This window comes from Papaver somniferum, chromosome 5, assembly GCF_003573695.1.
Source record: "Papaver somniferum cultivar HN1 chromosome 5, ASM357369v1, whole genome shotgun sequence".
NCBI lineage: Eukaryota > Viridiplantae > Streptophyta > Magnoliopsida > Ranunculales > Papaveraceae > Papaver > Papaver somniferum.
The window spans coordinates 182024218-182035316 of NC_039362.1; the positions used below are offsets into that span (position 1 = coordinate 182024218).

An 11099-nucleotide genomic window follows, 5' to 3' on the forward strand; every position below is an offset into this window, starting at 1 on the left:
TTCGCAAGTCTGAGAATCGAACCACTTTTACCACTATCTATAAACCACATCAATTTTTGGCGCCACTGACGCGGATTTGCTTTTAGGGTTTTAGACTTATTTTTCTTTTCCTTTTTAGGTTTTTATTATTTTTTCTCTTTTTTACGTTTTTGGGTATTTATCTTTTGTCTACAGGTTTTGGAACATAAAGAGAATTGAGCCAAGGAGTTTGGTGATTTCGTAAAGATTGGATCTTAAAGCATAAAGACTTGGAGCGAAAGATTAAAGCGAAAAAACGGAAAATAAAACAATTTCTTTTTAGTTATTTTTTTTAGGGTTTTGTTTATTTTTCTTTATTATTAAAAAAAAGAAAAAAAAAGAGAGAACTGTATTAGGGTTTGTTATTTTTGTAATTTTTTCATTTTTTTTTGGGAACTTGGACATTAAACTTTGGACATTATTATTTTTAAACCCTAAGGAAGGGTTGGTTTAAATATAAACTGTGTGCAGAGAAGGACGGTGATTACGATATCCCGTCGGCCCCTCGGGTTCGTACATGACATATGAGTCGTGGCCCGAGTCGACTTCAGCGGATCTTCGCCCGTCTGGTACGGGAGGTAAGTTTTTCGAAACACCCGCGAATACCCTGTCAGCGGGTTTACTGTATTCCTTCGTTTGCATATATGTTGAGGACTTGAAAACGGCTGCTTTAATTTCCTAGTAAAGGGCAAGGACTAGCCATACAAGATAAGGGTTCGGATTTCATCACCGTTCTCTTCTTGCACGCCTTAGGAAAACGAAACCAAACGCAAACCTAAGCCTAAAATTTTGACTAGAACGAGACCTATACGGTAACGAGCTTAATAGGAAAGTCGTTCGAAAAATATTGGTTACTCTTTTGAGCATACTTCGAAGTTCATGATAGTTTCTGTGTGTTCAATGCGTGACTGCGCCGCCTTGTAACCGGTGAGGCCTTGGGTATCAAAGCTCCACTGAGCTTCCCTCGCCTCGATTCAACTTACTTTGACTCGGATTGATTCCAGAGGGGATTGCTCAGATTGTAACGAGTTCCTTTTCGAAAGAATAGAAGCTGGTCTAGAAAAAATCTAAGTGGAGCCATCATGCTTTTTGTTTGCTAGAAATTTAGGTTTCATTTGGTTGAGTCAGCCTTGTTTTGTGATTGCATAAAATTCCCTACCTTATTCTGTTGCATGCCTGAACGTAAAAGAGACGCCCTAGGTATATTTGTTAAAGAGAAACCTAATAGTTCTAAGCATCTCGATTACCTCAATTTAGAAAGTCCGATTCTTGAAAATTCCGTTTTTGAACGTCCGTTTGAGGAGAAAATCCCTGATAGTCCAATAGCGCTAGAAATGGAAACTTTGAAAGCTTTGTTGAACCCTACTAGGACTACTCGTCCCTCGTGTATCGGGTTACGTGAAACTGAAGCAAATTATGAACTTAATCCTAGAACCTTACAGTTGCTCCCAATCTTTTTAGGGAAAGAAAATGAAAACCCCTATTTCCATGTTAGGGACTTTGAGGAAATTTGTATTACCTTGAAAATTATAAACCTTGATGATGATGCTTTGAAACTCAGGTTATTACCCTTTTCCTTAAAAGATAAAGCCAAGTCTTGGCTGTATAGTTTGGCTTCCGAATCAATTGAAACATATGAACAACTTACATCTGCCTTTTTGAACAAGTTTTTCCCTAGGCACAAAACATCATCTATTAGGACGCAAATCTTCACGTTTTCGCAACAAGAGGGAGAGTCTTTGTATAGGTATTTGGAAAGGTTCAATGATTTATTAGCCCAATGTCCTCATCATGGTTTAGAAAAGGCTAGGTTAGTTCAGATCATTTATGAGGGTTTAAATTATCCCATTATAACTACAGTAGAGTCGATGTGTACAGGTGGGTTTGAAAACCAAACAGTTGATAATGCGATGACATATTTGCATGAAATCGCCGAAAAGACCCAACAATGGGAAAGAAATAGGATACCCCAGAAAACAATTCTTCTAGGCAGAGGAAACGTTAATAGGGTAGAAGTAAGCTTTGAATCAGATGCAAAAATTGCTGCTATAGCGAAAAGGTTAGAAGCTTTAGAAGTGGGTCACACTAGTGGTAGATTGGAGCCTTTTTGGGAAGGCCAGAATAATGAAGAGCAAGCCAATGCTCTCTATAATAACACTAGGTATGAAAACCGTCAAAAGTTTGACCCATATTCAGAAACCTATAATCCTGGTTGGAGAAACCATCCGAACCTTTCATGGTCTAAGGGCCAGAGTCAAGGCCAGTTTAGTAATTCTAATGTTCCCCCAGGTTTTGGTTACACTAAGAATTCATCAGGCCCAGAAAACAAAACGACTAGCTTAGAGGAATCTATTAAGATGTTAGCAAAAACTCAGGATATGTTAGCACATATCCAAATTAGTTTTCAACAGGAAACCAAACAGAACTTTCAAACTAATGCTCAGAGCCTTGCTAAGCTAGAACTTCAAGTCTGCCAAATAGCTAAGACCTTAAGTGAGAGAGATAACGGAAGGCTCCCTAGTCAGACTACCCCCAACCCTAGAGGAGTTCATGAATTAGGTGAAAAACGATCGAATAAATTGAATGCTATTAGAACCCTTAGGAGTGGTAGAGTAGTAGACAATCAGGTAACCATGGCCGATAGTGAACATACTGTAGTTCACCCCTCAGGATCTCATCCCTCAGGACCACTAACTGAGGGGACTGATAAAATTTCCGATGATGCCAATTCGGTTCCCGAGAGGTCTGATTCTGTGCCTAGAGCCCCATTTCCCCAGCTATTAGCACCAACAAAGAAGGAATCGAACTTTAATGACATATTGGAGGTTTTTAAGCAAGTTACCATAAACCTTCCTTTATTAGATGCAATTAGGAAAATTCCTGCTTATGCCAAGTTCCTTAAGGATATGTGTACGCGAAAGAGAAAACTTAGCATCCATAAGAAAGCCTTTTTAGCTAGTCATGTAAGTTCAATCATTCAGAACACTACCACTCCAAAGTACAAATACCCAGGTTCCCAAACCATTGATTGTACAATAGGTAAACACCGGGTAGAAAAAGCTTTACTTGACTTAGGAGCCAGTGTGAACTTACTGCCGTACCATGTGTACTTACAACTAGGACTTGGTGAAATGAAACCTACTCAGATGACATTGCAGTTAGCTGATAGGTCTGTTAAAATTCCTCGAGGTGTTATTGAGGATGTTCTCATTGAGGTCGACAAGTTTATTTATCCAGTAGATTTCGTGGTCTTAGATACCCAACCTGTCCCTGACCCAGAGAACCAGATACCTGTGATTTTAGGTCGCCCATTCTTAGCTACGTCTAATGCGATCATAAACTGTCGAAATGGTGTGATGAATTTATCCTTTGGTAATATGACTATCGAAATGAACTTTTTTAATGTCAGAAAGCTACCTTATGAGCTAGATGACACATGTGTTGAAGAGGTGAATATGATAGAATCCTTAGTTCAGGAGTCATTACCAAACATCTTTTATGAAGACCCATTAGAGAGTTGTCTATCCAAATTTGGTTTAGATTTTGACGATGATAGTACCATTGAACAAGCGAATGCTCTATTAGATTCTACCCCTGTGTTAGACACAGTAGATGGAAAGCTAGGTTCGAACCATTACCATCTTCTGAGACTACCTCAGTTCCTTCCTTAGAAGAGCCCCCTAAGTTGGACCTCAAACCACTACCAGATAACCTGAAGTATGTGTTCTTAGGCCCATCTGAGACTTTACATGTGATTATTGCTGCCGACTTGGATAGTGATCAGGAAAGTAGGCTAGTAAAAGTACTTCAAGATAATAAGGAAGCTTTAGGGTGGTCTATAGCAGACATTAAGGGTATTAGTCCTACCGTTTGCATGCATCAGATTCATTTAGAGGAAGACTCCAAACCTTCTAGGGAGATGCAACGTCGACTGAACCCTAACATGAAAGAAGTAGTTCGAAAAGAGGTGCTTAAGTTGTTAGATGCGAGTATTATCTACCCAATTTCAGAGAGTAAGTGGGTCAGCCTCGTTCAGGTTGTTCCCAAGAAATCAGGTATCACTGTAGTCCAAAATGAGGATAATGAGTTAATCCCAACCCGAGTGACCACGGGATGGCGTGTCTGTATCGACTATAGGAAATTTAACAAGGTAACAAGCAAGGATCACTTTCCCCTTCCTTTTATCGACCGAATGCTAGAATGATTAGCTGGATATAGTTTCTATTTCTTTTTAGATGGCTTTTCCGGATATAATCAGATCGTTATTGCCCAAGAAGACCAAGAGAAAACCACTTTTACCTTTCCCTTTGGTACCTTCGCGTATAGACGCATACCTTTCGGGCTGTGTAATGCCCCTGCGACTTTTCAGCGTTGTATGATGAGCATATTTTCTGATATGGTAGAACTGTTTTTAGAGGTCTTTATGGATGATTTTTCAGTGTTTAGTTCATCTTTTGATGAGTGTTTGCATCATTTGACATTAGTGTTGACTAGGTGTAAGGAAAAGAATTTAGAGTTTAATTGGGAAAAATGCCATTTCATGGTGAAATCAGGAATTGTTTTAGGGAACATCATTTCTTCAAAGGGTATAGAGGTAGACAAAACCAAAGTTGACTTTATTAAGACTTTACAGGTCCCAAAAACCGTAAAAGACATTAGGGCATGTAGGTTTACCGTCGATTCATTAAGGATTTTAGCTTGATTTCTAGACCTCTTTGCAATTTTCTTGCAAAAGATGTTAAGTTTGTCTTTGATGATGCTTGTTTAGAGGCTTTTGAGAAGCTTCAAAATTTACTCACTACCGCTCCCATAGTCCAGGCACCCAACTGGAACCTACCCTTTGAGATTATGTGTGATGCTTCAGATTATGATATAGGCGTTGTGTTAGGTCAACGAGTAGAAAAATTACTTCATGTGATTTAATATGCTAGCAAAACTCTGAATAATGCCCAATTGAACTATACAACTACCGAGAAGTTACAGTTAGCCATCGTGTTTGCCTTGGATAAGTTTAGATCCTACCTGTTAGGTTCTAAGATCGTAATCTATACTGATCATGCTGCTTTGAAATATCTTTTATCTAAGAAGGATACCAAACCTAGATTGATTAGGTGGATCTTATTGTTACAAGAATTTTCTCCAGACATTAGAGACAAAAAGGGTGCTGAAAATATAGTAGCAGACCACTTATCCAGGTTAGTTGTTAGTTCCCCTAGTGATTCCCTTCCTATAAGGGATAGCTTTCCTGATAAACAATTGTTCTCTGTTTCCCAATCACCTTGGTATGCAAATATAGTGAATTATCTTGTTACTGGCCGAACCCCTTAACATTGGGGTAAACAAGATCGTTCTAGGTTTTTAGCCGAGGTTAAGCATTTCTTTTGAGACGATCCTTATTTGTTTAAGTATTGTCCAGACCATATTATTAGGAGATGTGTACCTGAGAGTGACCAGTCCAGTATTCTCTCCTTTTGTCATGAACATGCTTGCGGGGGTCATTTTAAGGCTAAGAAGACTTCTGCTAAGATATTTCAGTGTGGCTTTTACTGGCCTTCCTTGTTTAAGGACTCCCATAGTCACTGTGTGTCTTGTGATCGTTGCCAGAGTTTAGGGACCATTTCCCGTAGAAATATGATGCCTTTTAACCCTATTTTAGTGATTGAGGTCTTTGATGTGTGGGGCATTGGTTTTATGGGTTCGTTTCCTAATTCTTTGCGTTATCATTACATACTTGTCGTTGTAGACTATGTGTCTAAGTGGGTTGAGGAGGTTCCGTGTAAAAAAAATGACCATAGGGGCGTAATTAAGTTTTTGAAATAGAATATACTTACACGTTTTGGTACACCGCAATTAGTGATGGGGGTTCACACTTTTGTAATAGGCCGTTTGCTATGTTAATGAAACAATATAGTATTACCCACAAAGTAGCTACCCCGTATCACCCACAGACTAGTGATCAGGTAGAGGTTTCCAATAGGGAAATTAAGCGTATTTTAGAGAAAACAGTTAATCCCAATAGGAAAGACTGGTCGTCGAGACTTACTGATGCCTTATGGGCTTACCGTACCGCGTTTAAGACACCCATTCGAATGTCACCCTACCGTTTAGTATTTGGAAAGGCATGTCACTTGCATGTTGAGTTAGAGCATAGAGCCTATTGGGATATTAAGCATCTAAACTTTTCACTTGACAAGGCAGGAGCTCGCAGAAAGCTCCAGCTCAATGAGTTGGACGAGATTCGTAGAGATGCATACGATAGTGCTAAGGAGTATAAGAACAAAATGAAACTTGTGCATGATAAGAATATTTTACGGAAGTCGTTTTCTCCAGGTCAAAAAGTTCTTCTCTATGACACCCGTTTGCATCTATTCCCCGGGAAACTGCGCTCTCGGTGGACCGGTCCTTTTGTGGTCCATACTGTTTTTCCTCATGGCGCTATTGAGATTGAGACATCAGATGATACTAGTTCTTCAAAGGTTAACGCTCAGAGATTGAAGCCCTTTTTAGAGCCTTTTCCTACAGGTGATGTTGAGGAGGTCCCTGTTTACCCTTAATTGACCATCGAGGCGATTTGTATGTTGTATAATATTTTTGTCAGTTTTTGGTTTCACTTCACCCAGGTACTATCTTTCCGAACTCTCTCTTTACTATTTCCTCATGTTACTTATATTTTTGGTACTGTTCTTTCATTCGAAACATTGAGGACAATGTTAGATTTAAGTTTGGGGGTGGGGTAGAAACTTTTTGTTTTAATAAATAAACTCCAGAGCCTAGAAATTTATGCATATTAAGGATATCACTAACCAACCTAAGTGGATGGAAGCATTTTGGTTGTAGGAGTTGAGGAACCAATCTGATTAGATGGAAACATCTAGAAGAGTCTATTCATAAAAGCACAGATCTTAGGTGTTAGAAATAACATGATAGTTTCACCATATCTCGTTGAGTCCTTTTCACTTCTATTTTTATTTTATTTTGTTTTTAAACTATGTTACTCTAAGTGATTAGGTGGGGCTCACGATTCAAGTTGTTACCAATGCTAGGATGAATTAGAGTGATTGAGATACCATGAAAAAAAATAAAAAAATGAGACCAGACCATTTGACCAAAAGGAATAAATTCAATAAAGTCGACCACTTGAACCCTTGTATATGCCAGTTATGTTGACCTAGAGTTAGGATTATCAATCATTGGTTCCCTTGTATATGCCAGTTGTGTTGAAATTAGTCAGACTAGTATCTCAGTCCATTAGGATAGGTTCATTTTTGGCGGAGGCCTTGAGAAAAATATGAGGAACACCGTTCACTTAGTAAACATCAAAACCATATACGTTTTTCTATATCCATCTCTTAATCTATCCATGTGATTGGTTTGACTCCGAGTATTGATGTCCATAGTGCAACTATCTGAGTAGAGCTCTGTCACTTTATATGAATTTTAGTATGCTTGAGTGCAAACTCGTGTACAACAATTGGAATTTCGCATCAGGGTTTTTCTTCCTGTAGTCAATAAGTATGCCAACCAAGGAGATTCTTTAGTGCTTTCCAAGGTTCTGCGTAGATAGCTAGGGTCTGGAGTATAAAGGTTTTGTGGGTATACCTCTGGTAAGCCCTCCCGAGACTATAACTCGGCCACTAGGGCCACCTAGGGGTTTAAAGGCTTATTGCATACGCTAAATGCAATCGACGATGCATGCGTCAGTGAGTTAGGATTTTATTTTTCTATTTTATCTTTGCTCGAGGACTAGAAAATAATAGGTTTGGGGGTATTTGATAGACACATTTTTGTGTCTAATTTGTCTCGATTCTATATATTGATAGTGTTCATTTTTGTACTTATTATGGTGTTTTATGTGTGTGTAGGTATTTTTGTCCAATAAACATTTTTGGAAAAATCGGCTCGAAAAGTTGTCGAAAAGCGCACCCGGAGGACACTTGCTATTCGGACTCTCACTATTGATAAGGGGTACCCGAATTACTAAGGGGCACCCTCAGGGCACCCCCTGGACAGCTGCTAAAGGCACCCCTACTCTGGATAGGGGGCGCCTCTTCTTCTTCACGATTCAAATGAAGATTTTGGCGGGAAACAAGGCAGCAGCGAGACAAAGCTTGGATTTGGTTTTCTCGGCACTCTGGGGAGATTCAACCGCATGTTTATTATGGGATGGACCCATTGGAGCATAACAGGCCTGATATGTCTGTTTTCATCGATCAAATTTGGCTAGATAATCCGGGAGAAAGAAACAAAGGTGTAGAATATCACGAACTTTCTGATTCGGTAGTAGATGGATATTTGATCGGATTTTCTGCCTGAACTGGATTGGAAACACTCTTTTTTAGTTAAACATGGATGGTATGTTGGCAAGATTCAAAAACTCAGGGATTAATCTTCGTTTAATAGGAAACAAAGATTGGAGAGTATCACGGGATTTTGGTTGAAAATATGTTAACAACTGGTCGAAGATAAGGGAGGGTTGGTATCTGCTCGATTCCATAACATCCTTAAGAGATTCTGGTACGTAGATTCAACTCAGAAGACGCGTGCATAGGAGGTTAAAGAGAGATATTCTCGTGACTTATCGAGAAAGAATAATGAAGATAACCCAAGACTTTCTCGAGATATTCGGGAGCCTGTGAGGTATAAATAGGTTGGTTTCGAGGCAGAGAGGGGTGACGCATACTTTGGGGAAGTTTAGAAACAGAACATAGCTAAGAAAAATTCACAGAGAAGAATAGCCGAGTTGCAGTCGAGAGGAAGAAGAAGAACAGAGAACCGTCACCTTTTCTTTCAAACTATAATAATTTGCCAACAACTATTACTGTTAGTATTTCTTTGTAACACTGCTTTCTGTAACAGTGCTTTTGTAACAATTACAACTGTTACAAACACGCTGCTTCATGCCTTCTCTTCTATTTAATCAACTTTTGAGCAACAAACATGTATCTTGAGCAAGTGATTAACATGAGGAGCTAAACCCCATTGCTGAGGCGATAGAGGAAGCTATTTTTCCAATAAAAAGTGGTATATTCTATTTCATCTATTTATTGCAATTATGATTATGATTATTTTCCTTGAGCTATAATTGATTGTGATCTATTTTGATGAAGTATGCTTAGTTTATAGACTTTTGATACTTCATACTTGATATTTACAATTATTGCTTTTGAAAATCTACTTGTTGCAATGTTTTAGAATCAAATTGAATGAGAAAATTGCATAAATATAAAGATTGGATTAAATCACTTTGAACTTGAAAAAAATAGTGGAATCTTAGCCTCAGTTGTCTTTTAATATTGATATCAACTTTGTCAGTATTTTCTATAATTATTAGTGAGTTTTCTATTTTAGTTTTAGAATTTAAATCTATATTTTATCCTTCGCAAGTCTGAGAATCGAACCACTTTTACCACTATCTATAAACTACATCAATTTTTGGCGCCGCCGACGCGGATTTCCTTTTAGTGTTTTGGACTTATTTTTCTTTTCTTTTTTAGGTTTTTATTATTTTTGCTCTTTTTTACGTTTTTGGGTATTTATCTTTTGTCTACAGGTTTTGGAACATAAAGAGAATTGAGCCAAGGAGTTTGGTGATTTCGTAAAGATTGGATCTTAAAGCATAAAGACTTGGAGCGAAAGATTAAAGCGAAAAAACGGAAAATAAAACAATTTCTTTTTAGTTATTTTTTTTAGGGTTTTGTTTATTTTTCTTTATTATTAAAAAAAAAGAAAAAAAAAGAGAGAACTGTATTAGGGTTTGTTATTTTTGTTTCTTTTTGGACACTTGGACATTAAACTATGGACATTATTATTTTTAAACCCTAAGGAAGGGTTGGTTTAAATATAAACTGTGTGCAGAGAAGGAAGGTGATTACGATATCGCGTCGGCCCCTCGGGTTCGTACATGACATATGAGTCGTGGCCCGAGTCGAGTTCAGCTGTTCTTCGCCCGTCTGGTACGGGAGGTAAGTTTTTCGAAACACCCGCGAATCCCCTGTCAGCGGGTTTACTGTATTCCTTCGTTTGCATATATGCTGAGGACTTGAAAACGGCTGCTTTAATTTCCTAGTAAAGGGCAAGGACTGGCATACAAGATAAGGGTTCGGATTTCATCACCGTTCTCTTCTTGCCCGCCTTAGGAAAACGAAACCAAACGCGAACCTAAGCCTAAAATTTTGACTAGAACGAGACCTATACGGTAACGAGCTTAATAGGAAAGTCGTTCGAAAAATATTGGTTACTCTTTTGAGCATACTTCGAAGTTCATGATAGTTTCTGTGAGTTGAATGCGTGACTGCGCCGCCTTGTAACCAGTGAGGCTTTGGGTATCAAAGCTCCACTGAGCTTCCCTCGCCTCGATTCAACTTACTTTGACTCGGATTGATTCCAGAGTGGTTTGCTCAGATTGTAACGAGTTCCTTTTCGAAAGAATAGAAGCTGGTCTAGAAACAATCTAAGTGGAGCCATCATGATTTTTGTTTGCTAGAAATTTAGGTTTGATTTGGTTGAGTCAGCCTTGTTTTGTGATTGCATAGAATTCCCTACCTTATTCTGTTGCATTCCTGAACGTAAAAGAGACGCCCTAGGTATATTTGTTAAAGAGAAACCTAGTAGTTCTAAGCATCTCGATTACCTCAATTTAGAAAGTCCGATTCTTGAAAATTCCGTTTTTGAACGTCCGTTTGAGGAGAAAATCCCTGATAGTCCAATAGCACCAGAAATGGCAACTTTGAAAGGTTTGTTGAACCCTACTAGGACTACTCGTCCCTCGTGTATCAGGTTACCTGAAACTGAAGAAAATTATGAACTTAAGCCTGGAACCTTACAGTTGCTCCCAATCTTTTTAGGGAAAGAAAATGAAAACCCCTATTTCCATGTTAGGGACTTTGAGGAAATTTGTAGTACCCTGAAAATTAGAAACCTTGATGATGATGCTTTGAAACTCAGGGTATTACCCTTTTCCTTAAAAGATAAAGCCAAGTCTTGGCTGTATAGTTTGGCTTCCGAATCAATTGAAACATATGAACAACTTACATCTGCCTTTTTGAACAAGTTTTTCCCTAGGCACAAAACATCATCTATTA

The 11099-nt window shown here is 38.5% G+C and overlaps 1 pseudogene; it reads right to left on the reverse strand.

Moving 5' to 3' along the window:
• Positions 1-1716: 1716 nt before the first annotated feature.
• LOC113284884 lies at positions 1717-1816 on the reverse strand (annotated as a pseudogene).
• Positions 1817-11099: the final 9283 nt, after the last annotated feature.